Below are 20,281 nucleotides of genomic sequence, written 5' to 3' on the forward strand. Positions count from 1 at the left end.
ACTTATCCACTGGTGAACAACCTATAAATACGTTTTCATTTTTTAATACTAATGTGGCTAACATAATGATCGTGAATTTTCAGACACTATTTCTGAAATGAACATAATCTGGTTATCCACACGTTACTTTCATGCTTGGAATTAATTAGGTATTGAAAACAGCCACCAGTCACGTTATTTCTAAAAATCATTAAGTCACAGCAGCAAATATACCAGACACCTTGAGCCACATTACTTTCCTTCTACACTTGGCATAAACCAGTAAACTGTTATTATAAAAATGTTTATTAGGTGGTGCCATTGTATCAACACCATCATGGTGCCAACAGTACTGCCAAATGAAACCCTCCTTCAATGGGAGATGTCCATCTGATTCTTACTTCTCAGTACTCCTTACAACCATGAAAGTTGATAGACATCCCCAACAGTTGAAATTCGGCTCTTACATGTCATATTGATGCCATGGAGAGGTATGACCATGTTGAGCCTAATATCTTCCCTAACATCACATGCCAGGTTCACCTCTAGACTACACTCTGACATAATGGCTTTCGCTGCATTCCAATTGGCTGATGACAGAACTGTACACACTCAACAAATTTGATTTAGCCAGTGTTGCTGTATTCAACACATTTCTATTTCTTGTATATTAACACTTAATTCTGAGATTTTCTGGTTGTGATGTTCTGAGCGTGTTCTTGAAAATGCACATTTTGAGTTATAATTGATAGTATGTCAGGAATTTTGGCTTTAAGGGATAACATATTACCTCAAATTCCCAAATATGATACCCTCAATGCTAATTTTAATTGACAAAAATATCAGATCATTACCAAATTAGTTACTTTTTGGAAGTACATTTTCCTTCTTACGATGTTCAAAATCAGTAGTAATGAGATTCCACTGTACTGCCATTTCCGTATGCTGAATCTGCCCTGACAACCATTACTTATTTGATTTAGTCACATTTTTCTGACCATCCTTTTTGCTTTACACTGAGGTAACAAAAGTCATGCAATACTTCCTAATATCCTGTTGGACCTCCTTTTGCCTGGCATAGTGCTGAAATTTAACATGGCATGACCCAGCAAGGTACTGGAAGTCCTCTACAGAAATGTTGATTCATGCTGTCTCTATAGCCATCCATAAATGAGAAAATGTTGCCGGTGCAGGATTTTGTGCACAAACTGACTCAATTACATCCCATAAATGTTTCATGGAATTCATGTCGTGTGATGCACGTGGCCAAACCATTTGCTCAGGCAGTCCAAAACATTCTTCGAACCAATTGCAAACAACTGTGGCCTGGTGACATGGCATATTGTCATCCATAAAAATTCTATTGTTGTTTCAGAACATGAAATCCATGAATGGATGCGAATGGTTTCCAAGTAGCTGAGCATAACCATTTCCAATCAATGATCAGTTCAGTTTGACCAGAGAACCCAGTCCATTCCACATAAACACAGCCCACACCATTATGGAGCCACCACTAGCTTGCACAGTGCCTTGTTGACAACCTGGGCTCAAGGCTTTGTGGCGTCTGTGCCACAATCAAACTCTACCATCAATTCTTATCAACTGAAATTGGGACTCATCTGTCAAAGCCATGGTTTTTCAGTCATTTAGGGTCCAACCAACATGATCATGAGCCCAGGAGAGGGGCTGCAGGCAATGTTGTGCTACTAGAAAAGGCAGTTGCATCGGGAAACTGCTGCCGTAGCGCATTATCATCAAATTTTGCCACACTGCTCTAATGGATAAGTTCATCATACAGGGTGTTTCAAAAATGACCGGTATATTTGAAACGGTAATAAAAACTAAACGAGCAGTGATATAAATACACCGTTTGTTGCAATATGCTTGGGACAACAGTACATTTTCAGGCAGACAAACTTTCGAAATTACAGTAGTTACAATTGTCAACAACAGATGGCGCTGCGGTCTGGGAAACTCTATAGTATGATATTTTCCACATATCCACCATGCGTAGCAATAATATAGCGTAGTCTCTGAATGAAATTACCCGAAACCTTTGACAATGTGTCTGGCGGAATGGCTTCACATGCAGATGAGATGTACTGCTTCAGCTGTTCAATTGTTTCTGGATTCTGGTGGTACACCTGGTCTTTCAAGTGTCCCCACAGAAAGAAGTCACAGGGGTTCATGTCTGGCGAATAGGGAGGCCAATCCACGCCGCCTCCTGTATGTTTCGGATAGCCCAAAGCAATCACACGATCATCGAAATATTCATTCAGGAAATTAAAGACGTCGGCCGTGCGATGTGGCCGGGCACCATCTTGCATAAACCACGAGGTGTTCGCACTGTCGTCTAAGGCAGTTTGTACCGCCACAAATTCACAAAGAATGTCCAGATAGCGTGATGCAGTAATCGTTTTGGATCTGAAAAATGGGCCAATGATTCCTTTGGAAGAAATGGCGGCCCAGACCAGTACTTTTTGAGGATGCAGGGACGATGGGACTGCAACATGGGGCTTTTCGGTTCCCCATATGCGCCAGTTCTGTTTATTGACGAAGCCGTCCAGGTAAAAATAAGCTTTGTCAGTGAACCAAATGCTGCCCACATGCATATCGCCGTCATCAATCCTGTGCACTATATCGTTAGCGAATGTCTCTCATGCAGCAATGGTAGCGGCGCTGAGGGGGATTGCAGCGTTTGAATTTTGTATGGATAGAGGTGTAAACTCTGGCGCATGAGACAATATGTGGACATTGGCGTCATTTGGACCGCAGCTGCAACACGGCGAACGGAAACCCGAGGCCGCTGTTGGATCACCTGCTGCACTAGCTGCGTGTTGCCCTCTGTGGTTGCCGTACGCGGTCGCCCTACCTTTCCAGCACGTTCATCCGTCACGTTCCCAGTCCGTTGAAATTTTTCAAACAGATCCTTTATTGTACCGCTTTTCGGTCCTTTGGTTACATTAAACCTCCGTTGAAAACTTACAGCAGAAAGACGACGTACAGAATGGCGCACCCACAGACTGCATTGTCTTCTATATCTTTCACATCACTTGCAGCACCATCTGTTGTTGAAAATTGTAACTACTGTCATTTCGAAAGTTTGTCCGCCTGAAAATGTACTGTTGTCCTAAGCATATTGCAACAAACGGTGTATTTCTATCGCTGCTCGTTTAGTTTTTATTGCCGTTTCAAATATACCGGTCATTTTTGAAACACCCTGTATATCACACATTGATTTCTGTGGTTATCTCATGCAGTGTTGCATTTCTGTTAGCATTCACAATTCTACATAAACGCCACTGTTCTTGATCATTAAGTGAGAGTCGTTGGCCAAAGTGTTGCCCATGGTAAGAGGTAATGCCTGAAATTTGGTATTCTCAGCATTCCTGACACTGTGTATCTCAGAATATTGAATTAACTACTGATTTACAAACTGGAATGTCCCATGCATCTAACTTCAACTACCAATCCACATTCAAAATCTGTTAATTCCAGTGGTGTGGCCATAATCACATTGGAAACCTTTTCACATGATCACCTGAGTGCAAATGACAGTGCCAACATTGCACTGCCCTTTTATACCTGTTGTACATGATACTACTACCATCTCTATATGTGCATAACACTAACCCATGACTTTTGTCACCTCAATGTAACTTCCTTGCACTTCCTAATGATTTCATACATAAGTAACTCATATTGATTTAATTCATTGTTCTCTGAACATTTTTGTATTTTCTTCTTTTGTTGATGAATTAGTTTGTATTTGTTAGTATTATTATCGATTGTTCAGCTGGATACAGTCGTTTTCATAACATAATATTTCGACAGCACTCTTGCCATCATCTTCAGGTGATACATGTACAATGAGTATCTTCACTACATCCCACCTCCTTTATACTCGCATCACCCCCCCCCCCCCCACCCCTTCCTCGAGTGCCACTCACACACTGCAATGAGTGGAGTCGTGGGGGAGATGACACTGCTGGGTGCTGGGAGCAAACTCTGGTCCCCCAGTACCCCTGTGGCCTACGTATGGCATGGAAGTCACTCTCAGCTGATGTGATTTTAGTTGGCTGAGTGTGATGGATCCCAAGCTTTATTGTGAGTGAACCCAATGGTTCTGTTGATCAGTCCATCAGCCACTCATATTTCAATAGCCTCCTTCAAAACACAGTTCCAAAATGACAAGGTCTCTCTTAGCACTTTTGCTTCTCATACTTCATGGGGTCCCCTGCAGCCGTATAGTGTACTGCAACCACATATTTTGTTGGTTGCTTAAGTTCGATGTCTTCTGTGTTCCTTGTATTTTTTTCAATTGTCCATACAGACTCCTGAATATACTCTTAACTGCATTTATGTGGAATACGGTAAACACCTGATTACAGAGCCCCAAGTCATCTTTCACTGTACTTAATAGTGCATGCATTTTCGGAGGACAGTAAACACCTTTAATGTTACGTCAAGCCAGGATTTAGCTGATTTTGTTTTATACTTTGCCGGTGTACAGCAGACATGTCAATCACTGCTCCTCATCTTAATCTGTCTGTTGGCCTCGTACTTTCCGCCTGAAAGCTTGACAATTTGTCTTGTGCTTAAATAGTTTGCACTCCCTTGGTAGGTTTTCTTCATCCAATATTGTGCAGTGTAATAAAACTAATTATGGAAAGATAAATGTATTAACCAATCTTGGAATTCATGAAGTGAGCGATACTACACTGAAGACAGAAAAACCAAAAATCCACTACTGCATAGCTATACAAAAAGTTTAAATGTCAACATTTAGAAATATTTAATGTAATTACAATGATGATTATGGAGTTCTCTAAAACCATAGAGAAACTGATCGTATTTTATTTACAAAATATATGTTCCAAACATTGTTTTGCATAAATAGATCAATACATGATAGTAATTTCTTTGCTACATGTGGTTAGAGGTAAATCTTTGTTCTTTTGTGCAGTTGGTTGTATGAGTTTGAAGGGCAAGGATGGAGAATGAGTTGTGTGTTTTTTATTGATTTGTATTTTGAAGTGAAGCAACTGAAAAAATATGTGTAATTCTGCAGAAAATCCACCAGAATTCATATTATTATTGAAACATCAACCCGATCACCCTATAGACAATTACAGAAAGATAAACCACAGAAAGCAAATGCACAACAAGCCATCAGTACACAACAAAGAAGGGCAACATAAAAGATGAGTATTTGTATTATTAACAGTACTGGTTATTTAAATTTGACTGTCCCTGTCACTTGCTGCAGTGTGTCACTATCTCAGCATGGCAAGTGCTGTGAAAATGTGATCATCCACCCAAGTTACTAACTTACTCCAAACATAGACATATTTCTATGCCATCAGTGTTTGCAAAAGTTATTGAAAAGACTGTGTATCTAAGGATAATTGATCATTTTATATCACACAATTTGCTATCAAATGTACAGTTCGGCTTTAGAAGTCGTTTAACAACTGAAAATGCTATATTCTCTTTTCTCTGTGAGGTACTGGATGGGCTAAACAACAGGTTTCGAATGCTTGGCATACTTTTTGATTTAACTAAGGCATTTGATTGTGTTGATCACAAAACATTGCTCTTGAAGTTGGACCATTACGGAATACAGGGAGTAGCTTACAATTGGTTCACCTCTTACTTTAGCAACAGGCAGCAAAAGGTCATTATTAACAATGTTGAGAATGGCTATGTTGCGGGGTCTGAGTGGGGTACTGTCAAGTGGGGGGTTGCCCAGGGATCAGTGTTGGGTCCACTCCTGCTCCTTATTTATATAAATGCTATGCCCTCTAGTATTATGGGTAACTCTAAAATATTTCTGTTTGCTGATGACACTAGCTTGGTAGTACAGGATGTTGTGTGCAACACTGGCTCGGTTTCAAATAGTGCAGTGCATGACCTAAGTTCACGGCTTGTAGAAAATAAACTAATGCTAAATCACAGTAAGACTCAGTTTTTACAGTTTCTAACACACAATTCAACAAAACCTGATGTTTTAATTCCACAGAATGGGCATATGATCAGTGAAACTGAACAGTTAAAATTTCTAGATGTTCAGATAGATTGTAAGCTGTTGTGGAAAGCCCACATTCAGGATTTTGTTCAAAGACTTAATACTGTCATTTTTGCGATTCGAACGGTATCAGAAGTGAGTGATCGTTCGACACAAAAATTAGTCTACTTTGTTTATTTTCATTCACTTATGTCATTTGGTATTATATTTTGGGGTAACTCTTCCCATTCTAAAAAGATATTTTTGGCTCAGAAACAGGCGGTTCAGTGTAAGTTCACGAACGGTTCGGTGTAAGTTCACGAACCTCTTGTCAACCCCTATTCATGAGTCTGGGTGTTGTGACATTGGCCTCTCAATATATATATTCCTTACTGACATTTCTTGTTAACAATATTAGCTTATTCCCAAGAACAAGCAGCTTTCACTCACTTAATACTCGGCAGAAATCAAACCTGCATTTGGATCGGACTTCCTTAACTCTTGTGCAAAAAGGTGTGCAGTATACTGCTGCATCCATTTTCAATAAGCCACCACTCGAATGCAAAAATCTTAGCAGTAATCCACGCACTTTCAAATTGAAACTGAAGAGTTTCCTTATGGGTCACTCCTTCTATTCCATTGAGGAGTTCCTTGAAAAATTAAGTTGATTCTTATCATATTGTTGATTGCATTTCCTTAAACTTATAGACTGACTTTTTTCAGGCTCATTAACATTTATTTGTATCTGTTATTACTTTTATGTTGTAATTTCATGTACTGACACGTTCCATGACCTTAGAGATTTGCTCCTCAATTTGGTCCTACAGAACTTGATGTGTAAATAAAAAATTTAAAAAATTAATAAACCAACATTGGGCAACAAGAGGGTGGAGATGGTCAGAGCAGGCCCTGTGTAACACTGCACGTAGCATACCCTCACAATGTGAAGAATGATGGCAGCTGGCAGTGTGGAGATACAAATCAGTGTGGGTGGCTTTCCTGTACATACTACGTCCTATAGTGCTCTCCATTCTGCACTTGACTAAGACATCCAAAAAGGGGAGTTCACCATTCTCTTCCACCTCCATGATGAATTTGATGCTAGCATGCAGAGAGTCAAATGCTGGAGGAACTACTGAAGTCTTTCACTCCTATGTGACCATATTACAAACATACCATCAACATATCAGAAAAATAGTAGACCTCAGTGCAGCTGTTTACAAAGCTTTGTCTTCAAAGTCCTTCATAAGCAATTTTGCCACAATTGGTAACAGAGAGCACACCATGGCAACACCATCCATTTTGTCATCATAGTCACCATTGAAGAGAAAGAATGTTGATGTGAGGACAAATTTGCAGAGGTTAGTCATTGTCAGGTCGAATTTACACAAACCAACTTGAGGAAATCAGCACAGTGCTCTATGGTGAAGAGTGATACCATACCAAAGCTCACCATAAGGTTCAGCTCATGAAGGCACAGTTCTTGCACCTTTTGAAAGAAATGTAGAGATCATGACATTTACTGACATAGGGCTTATATTGCCATTAGATGTTTGGCCAGCAGGTATGTTGGTGTGCTTTGTTGGTTACAATAGGACATAGAGAAACATCCTCTTTGTGAACCTTTGGTAAGCCACAGAGTCTTGATGGTGCAGTAGCTTGTGGTCAAAGCTTCTTGATGATTTCCTTCAGTAGTGACTGTCACTGAAGCTCAATAGTCTTCTTCTTCACTCTGTTGGTCAGATCTCTCTTCAATTATCGGTATGCTGCACCCTAGACTCCACACACACACACACACACACACACACACACACACACACACACACACTAAACTTACCAAACGAAAGCATTGGTATGTTGATAGAGACAATAACAAACACAAACACACACACAAATTTCAAGCTTTCACAACCCACGGTTCCTTCATCAGGAAAGAGGGAAGGAGAGGGAAAGACAAAAGGATGTGGGTTTTAAGGGAGAGGGTAAGGAGTCATTCCAGTCCCAGGAGCGGAAAGACTTACCTTAGGGGGCAAAAGGGACAGGTATACATTCACGCACACACACACATATGCATCCACACATATACAGACACAAGCAGACATATGTAAAGGTAAAGAGTTTGGGCAGAGATGTAAGTCGAGGTGGAAGTACAGAGGCAAAGATGTTGTTGAATGACAGGTGAGGTATGAGCGGCGGCAACTTGAAATTAGCAGAGGTTGAGGCCTGGTGGATAACAGGAAGAGAGGCTATATTGAAGGGCAAGTTCCCACCTCCGGAGTTCTGATAGGTTGGTGTCAGTGGAAAGTATCCAGATAACCAGGACGGTGTAACACTGTGCCAAGATGTGCTGGCCGTGCACCAATGCATGTTTAGCCACTGGGTGATCCTCATTACCAACAAACACTGTCTGCCTGTGTCCATTCATGAAATTGGACAGTTTGTTGCTGGTCATTCCCACATAGAAAGCTTCACAGTGCAGGCAGGTCAGTTGGTAAATCTCGTGGGTGCTTTCACACGTAGCTCTGCCTTTGATCGTGTACACATACTGGGTTACAGGACTGGAGTAGGTGGTGGTGGGAGGGTGCATGGGACAGGTTTTTCACCGTGGGCAGTTACAAGGGTAGGAGCCAGAGGGTAGGGAAGGTGGTTTGGGGATTTCATAGGGATGAATCAAGAGGTTACGAAGGTTAGGTGGATGGCGGAAAGACACTCTCAGTGGAGGGGGGAGGATTTCGTGAAGGATTGATCTCATTTCAGGGCAGGATTTGAGGAAGTCGTATCCCTGCTGAAGAGCCACATTCAGAGTCACCCCATTCCAGAAATCTAGAAGGATCTCCAGTCACTACCCAAAACCTTAGGCCCATCCCAGAACCTCTCCCCGGAGTCCATCTCTCTACTCGCCCCTACCGCTCCATGCACTCCCATCTTCTACATGCTTCCTAAAGTCCAGAAATCTAACCACCCAGGATGCCCCCTTGTGGCCAGTTGCTGTGCCCCCACTGGGAGAATCTCTGCTCTCACAGACCAACACTTTCAACCATTACCCAGAACCTACCCTCCTATATAAAAGATACCAACCATTTCCTGCACTGACTCTCCACAGTTCCCATCCCTATACCACAACATGCCCTGCTCATCACTATAGACACCACCTCCTTGTACACTAACATTCCTAATGCCCCTGGCCTTACCAGTATTGAACACTGCCTTTCCTTTCCCAATGACTGATGGATTCCAAACCAACAATCTCCTTTCTAGCTGCCATGACCAACTATATCCTCACCCACAATTACTTCTCCTTTGAAGGCATTACCTACAAACAAATCTGGTGTACAGCTATCTATGGGCACCCGCATGGTACCATCCTATGCCAACCTATTCATGGGCCATCTAGAGGAATCCTTCCTAAAAACCCAGATTCCTAAATCCCTCACCTGTTAAGATTCATTAATGACAGCTTTGCTATCTGGATCGAAGGTGAGGACATCCTATCCACATTCCTCCAGAACCTCAACAACTTCCCCATTTGCTTCACCTGGACTTACTCACCCCAACAAGCCACCTTACTAGATGTTGACCTCCACCTCAGAGATGGCTACGTCAGTACCTCCGTCCATATCAAACCTACGAACCACCAGCAATACCTCAACTTCAACAGCTGCCACCCGTTCCCTACCAAGAAATCCCTTCTGTACAGTCTAGCCACCTATGGTTATCGCATCAGCAGTGAAGGGCAGTCCCTCTCGAAATATACTGAGGGTCTCACTGAAGCCTTCACTGACTGTAATTATCCTCCCAACCTTGTACAAAAACAAATCTCCCATGCCTTATCTTTCCAGTCTCCTACCATCTCCCAAAGTCCTACCATCTGCCCACAGAGGGGCATTCCCCTCATAACTCAGTACCACCCAGGACTGGAGCAACTGAATTACATTCTCTGCCAGGATTTTGATTACCTCTTGCCATGCCCTGAAATGAGAAATGTCCTGCCCACTATCCTTCTCACCCCTTCCACAGTGGTATTCCACCATCCACTGAACCTACACAATATACTCGTCCATCCTTACACAACACCTGCTCCCAATCCCTTGCCTCATGGCTCATACCCCTGTGATAGACCTAGATGCGAGACCTGTCTCATACATTCTCCCACCACCATAACCATCACCATTACCATCACCACCACCACCACCTACTCCAGCCTGGTCATAAACATCACCTATCCCATCAAAGGCAGGGCTACCTGTGAAACCAGTTATGTGGTCTACAAGCTAGGCTGCAATCACGGAGCGGCATTCTATGTAGGCATGGCAACCAACAAGCTATCCATCCGCATGAATGGCCTAGCCTGGACCACCCTGCTGCTGAACACTCTGCCAAACATAATATCCTTCATTTCAATGACTGCTTCACAGCCTGTGCCATATGTATTCTTCCCATCAACACCAGCTTTTCTGAATTGCACCGGTGGGAACTTTCCCTGCAATCCATCCTACGTTCCCGTAACCCTTCTGGCCTCAACCTTCGTTAGTCACTGCCAGCCCTTTCCCTGTTCCCATTACAGTACTAACAGCCATCATTTCACAACGGCATCCAGTCTTTTTATTTCTCTCCTTTTCCACTACCCCCCCCCCCCACCCCACATCTCCACTGCCCTCTGTCTAAGCTGCAGCACTTCACTATCTGCCACTCTCGGCATACTATCCCTGTCTCTCCCCACACCAGCCTCCTCCTTACCCTCACCCAGTCACCACTCCCATCATGCACTGGTGCTGCTGCTCGCAGTGTGGATTCAGTTGCCTGAGACAGCAGTCATGTGTGTGTGTGCGTGTGTGTGTGTGTGTGTGTGTGTGTGTGTGTGTGTGTGTGTGTGTGTGTGTGCGCGCGTGTGTGTGTGTGTCTATTGTTGACAAAGGCCAATGGTCGAAAGCTTTAATTGTGTGAGTCTTTTCGTTGTGCCTATCCGTGACTCAGCATCTGCGCTATATGGTGAGTAGCAACTTTCCTTATAATATTGTTACATTCCATCCTGGATTTTCCATTGCTTGATCTCTGCCCATGAGATTGATTATGATTCATTGTTGCTCTTCTTGCAGCTGTTGTTCTCTTACTGCCAGCCAGTAATTCAAACTTGAACACTTGTTTGATATAGCACTGGGTCATGATCGGTCCACATTGAAATATGAGTGGCCGATGGACTGATCAATAGATACACTGCAGGCACCTAAAATCACAGTGATGGTTCAGAGCAACTTCTGCAGTCCATGCAGGCCACAGGAGTGCTGAGGGACCAGAGCCCTGTATCCCGCTCGTCCTCTCTCCCACTCTACCCATTTCAGCATGTGACTAGTAGTACGAAAGGTGTGGGGGGCGATAAAGCATAAAGGAGCAGAGATGTAGCAAAGATGCTCATTCTAAGGTATCACCTGAAGGTGACAGCAAGGTGCACTGTCAAAAATTGTGTTATGAAAATGGCTGCACCTGGCTGGACACCTGACAACAGTACAAATACTTGATTCACCAGGAAAGCCTAAGATCAAACATCAGGTTCTTCTAAAGGGAGGAGATGCATCAGACACTTTAGCAACTGGATAAACTTTGTGACAGAAAAGAGCGTCTTCTCAGTTCCCTCACCTTTCCAATGAGGTGCTGTGACCACAGGATAATACCAACATTAGCAAGGGTTGTCTATTGCATAAAAACTGCACTGCCCATTGGATCACAAGAATAGCTAGTCTGGCACTTGTAAGGGAAATGATTTGGTACACTTGGCAACTGGATACAACATCTAAGGAATTACTCGCACTCCAGTTATAGATGGCTGTTAACTCTTGCCTGATTCTTGGGGGGTGGGCTGATGCCATTTCTTTAGATCATGTGGGCTGATCTCGATGTAATACTACCACCGAACAAGTCTCCAAGTTTGAACACATAGCAGCAAGAGAACAACAGCCACAAGAAGAGCAACAATGAACCATAATCAACCTCACAGGCAAAGAGATTGATGATGCAGCAAACTCAGTTCTGGAAAAGGGACTCAACTTTGCATCAACACTGACTGCTATGCCTGATGCAGATTTCATCTAGCATGTAGAACCAGAAATTTCCACCCTCCCTACCACCAATGCAAAAGAGATACATCCAGAAACACATTGCGTGCTCACTAGAAGCATCCCACCAAGGATGAATGTCATGAAAGTGGAAAGAGCTGCCATTCGAGAACTATGGAATGGTCCTTAAATAGTTATTCTACCTGTGAACAAAGGAAATGCCACTGTACTGTTACTGGTGTCAGAGTACAATCACAAAATTTACAACCTACTCTAGGATCCAACATAAAGAAAATTGAAAGGAAACCAGACCAACAGAGTCAAGAAGGAGACTATAGAGCTTCGGCAACAGTCCCTGCCGAAGGAAATCGTTAAGAAGCTTTGACCACAAGCTGCTGCACCACCAAGACTCTATGGCTTACCACTGGTTCACAAACAGGATATTTCTCAATGTCCTATTGTAAGCATCATATGCACACCAACATACCAGCTGACCAAACATCTAATGGCAATATAAGCCCCTATGTCAGTAAATGTCAGCACCACATCAGGATCTCTGTACATTTCATTCAACAGCTGCAGGACCTATGCCTCCATGACCAGGACCTTACAGTGAGCTTTGGTGTGGTATCACTCTTCACCAGAGTGGAGCATACTGATTATCTCAAATTGATTGGTGGAAATTCACTGCTACAATGACTAACTGGAATTCCTCCAATATCTGAACTCTTTGCACACTAATATCAAATTCACCAAGGAGATGGAAGAGAATGGTGTACTCCTCTTTTTGGACATCTTAGTTAAATGCACAACAGACAGCACTATATGATACAATGTGTACAGGAAAGCCACCAACACTGATTTGCTAGCTGCCATCATCCTGCACAGCATGAGGGTGTGCTACATACAGAGGTACACAAGGCCTGCACAATATTGGATGAAGAAAGCCTACGAAGGGAGCTTAAAAAATTTACACACATATTTCAAAAAGAACAGATACAGCAAGCAACAAATTGAAGAGCAATCAGGCAGAAAGTACAAGACTAGCAGACAGAAAACGACGAGGAGGAGGTAATGGTGTATCTGCCTTATGCCTACAGCGTATCAAACAAAATCAGCTGAATCCTGGATAAATTTAACTTAAATATGTTTCCCATCCATCTACAATAATAGATGCCCTATTATGCATGGTGAAAGATGACTAGGGGCTCCATAAAGCAGGTTTTTACCATATTCCAAGTAAATGTGGTAAGGCATATATTGGGGAGACTGTATGGGCAACTGAAAAAAGATCCAACGCACAAAGGTGACATACCAAACTTCAGCAAACAACAAAAATCTGCAGTTGCAGAACACTGCATGGCTACAGCAGACTCTGTGAAGTATGAAGAAAAGGAAGTGCTAAGACAGAGCTTGTCACTTTGGGTCTGTGTTCTGAAGAAGGCTACTGAAATACAAGTGGCTGACAGGCTGATCAACTGACAATGGGTTCACTCTCAGTGTTGGCTGAGAGCGACATCTGTGCCCAACACAGGCCACAGGGGTACTGAGGAACCGCAGTTTGCACCCAGCATCTGGTGGCACCATCTCCCCCCACCACTCTGCCTATCACAATATGCAACTCGCAGTGGAAGAAAGGGTGGGGTACGATAAGAGCATACAGGAGGTAGGATGTAGCCAAGCTGCTCGTCGTACCTATATCAGATGAAGATGATGGCAAGGTATACTATTGAAATATTGTGTTACAAAAACGAATGCATCCAGCTGGATATAGTATAAATAGTTGATTTGCTAGGAAAGCCTAAAATCACACATTGGTCTGCATTTCTTCTGTCACCCACAATTTCTTTGTAGTCACCTTTCTCATGCCCTTTTTTTTAGATGAACTTTCCTCCTCAACTGAACTACCAAATATCAAACAATGGAAGCTCCAGGTAGGAATATCAACAATGTAGGAAAAGATAGATTGATTATAAAGATAAGATACTAAGTTGCAGAAAGACACAATTAAGAGACACTTACACACAAGCTTTCGGCCTCAAGCCTTTGTTGGAAAAAGAGAAACATACACCATTCATTCACACAAGCAAGCACACCTCATGCCCACATGACTGTCAACTCCTGCAGCTTGGGCCAGAAAGCAACGATCACATAGGACGGAAGCAGAAATATCGAGGGGAAGGGGAAGGGGAAGGGGAAGGGGAAGGGGAAGGGGAAGGGGAAGGGGAAGGGGAAGGGGAAGGGGAAGGGGAAGGGGAAGGGGAAGGGGAAGGGGAAGGGGAAGGGGAAGGGGAAGGGGAAGGGGAAGGGGAAGGGGAAGTGGAAGGGGAAGGGGAAGGGGAAGGGGAAGGGATAGCAGTGTGCAAGTGGCGGAAGATAGGAGCACTGTCTGGCAGTGTATGCAGGGACTGGAATGGGTGGGTGCAACAAAGAGGTTGGGAGACAAGAATGGGAGGAGGTAATAGGACATATGGAGTGGAAACTGTTGGGTGGAGGGAGTCGGGACAGTATGTTAGGTTGAGTCCAGGATAATTAAGAGAGCAGAGAATGTGTTGTAAGGATGACTTCCTCTGCGAAATTCAAAAAAGCTGGTAATGGAATGGAGGATCCAGATGGCTCAGATAGTGAAGCAGCCATTTAAATGAAGCATGTTATGTTCAGCTCTATGTTATGCCACAGGGTGGTCTACTTTGCTCTTGGCCACAGTTTTGCAGTGGCCATTCATCCTGGTGGACAGCTGGTTGGTAGTCACACCAATATAAAAAGCTGTGCAATGATTGCAGCAGAGCTGGTAAATGACATGGCTACTTTCACAGATGGCCCAGCCCTTAAGGAGTAGGATAAACCTGTAACAGCATTGGAATAGGGAGTGCCGAGTCGGTGGATTGGGTAGGTCTTGCACCAGGGTCTTGCAGAGGGATATGATCCTTGTGGCAAGGGGTTGGGATTGAGAGTGGCATTGGGTAGGTCTAGGATGTTGTGGAGGTTGGGTAGGTGATGGAACACAACTTTAGGAGGGGTGGGAAGGATCTCAGGTAAGATGTCCCTCATTTTAGGGCATGATGATAGATAATCAAAGACCTGGTGAAGGATGTGGTTCACTTGTTCCAGTCTGGGGTGGTACTGGGTGATGAAGGGGGCACACTTCCGTGGCTGCTTCTTAGGGTGGGTGGGGAGCTGGGGTTGTGAGAGGAAATAAGATGGGAGTTCTGTCTGCAGACTAGGTCTGGGAGATAATGCCTACCTGTGAAGGCCTTGGTAAGAATCTCAGCATATTGGGCAAGGGGCTTCTTGACATAGCAGATACACCATCTCTGTGTGGCGAGGCTGTGTGGGAGGGATTTTTTTGGTGTGAAAGGGATGGCAGCCGTCGAAATGCAGCTACTGTTGGTGGTTTAATGGGGACAGAGGTGTGGATGGAGCAATCAGAGAGGAGGAGGTCAATGTCTAGGAAGGTGGCATGCTGGATTGAGGAGGGCAAGGTGAAATGGATGGGAGAGAAGGTGTTGAGATTGTGACGGAACAGTGATATGGTGCCTTGGCCCTGAGTCCAGATTATGAAGATATCATCAATGAACCTGAACCAGGCTAGGTGTTTGGCATTTTTGGAGGCTAGGAAGGTCTGCTCTACATGGCCCACAAACAGGTTGGCATGGGAGGGTGCCATTTGAATAACCATGGCAGTGACCCAAATTTGTTTGTATACATTTCCTTCAAAGGAGAGGTAGTTGTGGGTTAAAATAAAGTTAGTAGGTGTATGAGAAATGAGGTAGTGTGTTTGGAGTCTGAAGGATGATAGGAAAGGGAGTGTTCAGTAGCAGTAAGACCATGGATATGTGGGATATTGGTTTATAAGGTGACATCAACAATGATGAGTAGGAATCCAGGAGGTACAGGGGTGGGATGGTGGAGAGTCTTTGAAGGAAGTAGTTGGTATCTTCAATGTGGGAGGCTAGATTGTGGGCAGTTGGTTGGAATGCTGGTCACTGAGGCTGCAATTCTTTCAGCAGGGGCACAATAACAGCCCACAATGGGGCATCCAGGGTTGTTGGGTTTGTGGATTTTGGGGAGCATGTAGAAGGTGGGTGTATGGGATGTCATTGAGGTGAGGAGGGAAATGGATTTAGGGAAGAGGTTATGGGAAGGGCCTATGGCTTCAAGCAGGGATTGGAGGTTGTGTTGGATTTCTGGGATGGGATCACTATGGCAGAGTTTATTTGTGGAGGAGCCAGATAATTGGCGGAGGCCTTCTGCCAGGTAGTCACTGTGATTCATAACAACAATGATGGAACCTTTGTCTGCAGGTAGGATGATTAGGTCAGGATTAGTTTTGAGGTTGTGCATGACTATTCTTTCTTCTGCTGAAAATTTGGTGTTGTGAGGAAGGGACCTAGGGATGGATGGTGAGGCTAAGTTGGAGGTACGGAATCCCTGGAAGGTGACCAGCAGGTATTTAGGTGGGAGAGAGGAGGTGGGAGGATTGTGGTTGAATGGTGGTATGAACTGGGAGAGGCAGGATTCAATGTTGGAATTAGGTTGTCTTTGGTTGGAGGGATTAACAACAAATAAATGCTTCCATTGAAGGAATTGGGAGAAGAAGAGTAGGTCCTTGACAATTCCAGCATGGATCAATTTGGGTGTAGAGCAAAAGGTGAGACCTCTGGATAGGACTGAAACTTCTGTGGAACTGAGGGTTTTGGTGGAAATATTAACAGCAGTGTTACAGGACTGTTTCAGCTGTGGATTTGGTCAAGAGTTGTTACGTAGTTTTTGGGGATGTGGCAAGTAGAGAAGGTCAGCTAGGCAGGGTTTAGGTGCTATGAGGGTTGGATGAGGAGGAACGCCATGACTAGGATAGGGGCAGTAGGATGTCAGCATGTTGGATAACTTGTGTGGATGGTGTATGGAAAGCTCCTCCTGGTGCTGTAGACCAAAGGATTCATTTTCAGATGTATGAAGCATGAACTGAATAGTAGCAGTATATTGCAGAGGGATCAGAGATGGTTCTGGGATGTCTGTGCCATGGAGATGCATGTGTTTTTGCAGTGCCAGGTTTGTGAGAGACAGGGCTGGGGGTATCTAAAAAGGTGAGAGTCACTGTGAAAGGAGTCTCCTCCAACTTATGACAGCATATTGTCCCCACACCCTCCACCCAACAGTTTCCATCCCCTCTGTTCTATCAGCTCCTCCCCATTCTCATCTCCCACTCTCTTTGTTTGCCACCCTCTGCCAACACACCCACCCATCTTTCCTCTTCTTTTTGCTCTGTTTTCCCCTCCTCCCTGCTCCACAATCTGTTGACGCTGTGCCTATTGGCATTCTAGACCCTGAGAACTCTGCCGTACAGGGTCCTCTCTTGCCCCACCTGTGCACTGTTATGCCTTCACTTTCCCCTTGCCCTTGCTCTTCCCTGTGCCCTCCAGACTGCTGCTTCCATCCCATGTGACATTTGCATTCTGGTCCAAGCTGCCAGAGTTGGCAGTCATGTGTGTGAGGTGTGTTTGCTTGTGTAAATGAATAGTGTGTGTTTCTATTTTTCCAGTGAAGGCTGAGGCCAAAAGTTTATATGTAAGTGTGTTTTAATTGTGCCTGTCAATAACTTAGTGTGTTATCTTTACATAAGTAGCAATCTATCTTTTCTTACATTTTTGATCTACCTAACACGGTATTCATTATCACAGTCTCAGGGAAAATTCAAATGCACACCTTAATTTCTCAATAATCCGTAACCCACATATTGGCTTTGCCCTTTCCTGAAAAGTTTCTTACATCTAAATTATGATCCAAGTTTATAATTGCTACTAGGTTGTTGTTGTTGTGGTCTTCAGTCCTGAGACTGGTTTGATGCAGCCCTCCATGCTAATCTATCCTGTGCAAGCTCCTTCATCTCCCAGTACCTACTGCAGCCTACATCCTTCTGAATCTGTTTAGTGTGTTCATCTCTTGGTCTCCCTCTACGATTTTTAATGTCCATGCTGTCCTCCAATGCTAAATTTGTGATCCCTTGATGCCTCAGGACATGTCCTACCAACCGATCCCTTCTTCAAGTCAAGTTGTGCCACAAACTTCTCTTCTTCCCAATTCTATTCAATACCTCCTCATCAGTTACGTGATCTACTCACCTAATCTTCAACTTTTTTCTGTAGCACCACATTTCGAAAGCTTCTATTCTCTTCTTGTCCAAACTATTTATTGTCCATGTTTCACTTCCATACATGGCTACACTCCATACAAATACTTTCAGAAACCACTTCCTGACACTTAAATCTATAATCGATGTAAACAAATTTCTCTTCTCCAGAAACGCTTTTCTTGCCATTGCCAGTCTAGATTTTATATCCTCTCTACTTCAACCATCATCAGTTATTTTGCTCCCCAAATAGAAAAACTCCTTTACTACTTTAAGTGTCTCATTACCTAACCTAATTCCCTCAGCAGCACCCGACTTAATTCGACTACATTCCATTATCCTTGTTTTGCTTTTGTTGGTGTTCATCTTATATCCTCCTTTCAAGACACTGTCCATTCCATTCAACTGCTCTTCCGAGTACTTTGCTGTCTCTGACAGAATTACAATGTCATCGGCGAACCTCAAAGTTTTTATTTCTTCTCCCTGGATTTTAATACCTACTCCAAATTTTTCTTTTGTTTCCTTTACTGCTTGCTCAATATACAGATTGAATAACATCGGGGAGAGGCTACAACCCTGTCTCACTCCCTTCCCAACCACTGCTTCCCTTTCATGCCCCTCGACTCTTATAACTGCCATCTGGTTTCTGTACAAATTGTAAATAGCCTTTCGCTCCCTGTATTTTACCCCTGCCACCTTTAGAATTTGAAAGAGGTATGCCTAGCAATTCAGTATCTTATTTTGGAATCTCTGCCTCAACATGACAGAATGCTGCTAGTTTCCTGTGACTACTTTTCCAAGTACACCTTGTCCCCTCATGATTTTTGAACAGCACATTTGCTAAAATTTACTACAGAGCTCAAAATGTCTTCTCCTCATTCATTTCTATCACCAAGCTCACGTTCACCCATAACTTTGCCTTTTATTCCTTATTCTAATACAGCATTCCATTTCCCCATGATTATTAGTTTTTTGTCTCCCTCTAATGCTAAGCTGTCTGTTCAGTTCCCTACTTGTAACACTGGAATTTAATACATCAGCTATTGTTGTTGGTGTTGGGTTGGTTTTGAGACTCTTTCTATTTCATATCTGCAAATGAACCAATTGTAAAAAAAATTCTTAAGACTGTCTGAGGTATAATGTTAATAGCACACATTCACCTCAGATTCTATACTGAATTTGCAGTTCAGTTAGCCCCTCTTCTAACTATAATCTATCATAGATCCCTCAAACTGAAAACTGTGTCCAGTTCTTGGAAAAAGCCACAGGTCACACCCGTCTCATAAGGGTAATAGAAGAGAGCCACAAAACTACCGTCCAATATTCTTGACATCAATTTCTTGTAGAATCTTAGAACATATTCTGAGCTCAAACATAATGACCTCCTCAATGCCAACCAGCATGAATTTTGAAAACATAAATCATGTGAAACCCAACTTATACTTTTTCTCACATGATATACTGAAAGTTTTGGATCAAGGCAATCAAATGGATGCAATATTTCTTTATTTCCAAAAAGCATTTGGCTCAATGCCCCTCCTTCACTCATGTCAAAAGTACTATCATATGGAGTACCAAGTGAAATTTGTGACTAGTTTGAGGGCTTTTTGGTAGGGAGGACGCAGCATGTTACTTTGGATGGAGAGTCATCATCAGATGTCGAAAGACCTGGGGTGTGCCCAAAGGTAGTGTGTTGGGACCCTTGCTGTTCAAGTTGTATATTAATGACCTTGCAGACAATATTAATAGTAAAATCACGTTTTCTGGAGATGATGCAGTTATCTGTAATGAAATATTACCTGAAAGAAGCTGCATAAATATTTAGTCAGATCTTGTTAAAATTTAAAAGTGGTGCAGAGATCAGCAACTTACTCTAAATTTTCAGAAATGTAGAATTTTGCACTTTACAAAATGAAAAAAGGTAGTATTTATGACTAAACTATCAATGCATCACTGCTGGATTCAGCCAACTCATACAAATACCCGGCTGTAAGACTAGGGATATGAAATGGAATGATCACATAGGTTCATTCATGGGTAAGGCACATGGTAGACTTTGGTTTGTTGGTAGAATACTGGGGTAGTGCAATCAGCCAACAAAGGAGATTGGTTACA

General features: G+C 43.2%; 1 protein-coding gene across 2 annotated transcripts in view; it reads right to left on the minus strand.

Annotated features, from left to right (window-relative positions):
• The window catches only part of LOC126187793 (tectonic-1), a 97,865-nt gene that overhangs the window by 65,097 nt on the left and 12,487 nt on the right, over positions 1 to 20,281 (minus strand). The gene's annotated exons all lie outside the window — the stretch shown is intronic.

This window comes from Schistocerca cancellata, chromosome 5, assembly GCF_023864275.1.
Source record: "Schistocerca cancellata isolate TAMUIC-IGC-003103 chromosome 5, iqSchCanc2.1, whole genome shotgun sequence".
Lineage (NCBI taxonomy): Eukaryota > Metazoa > Arthropoda > Insecta > Orthoptera > Acrididae > Schistocerca > Schistocerca cancellata.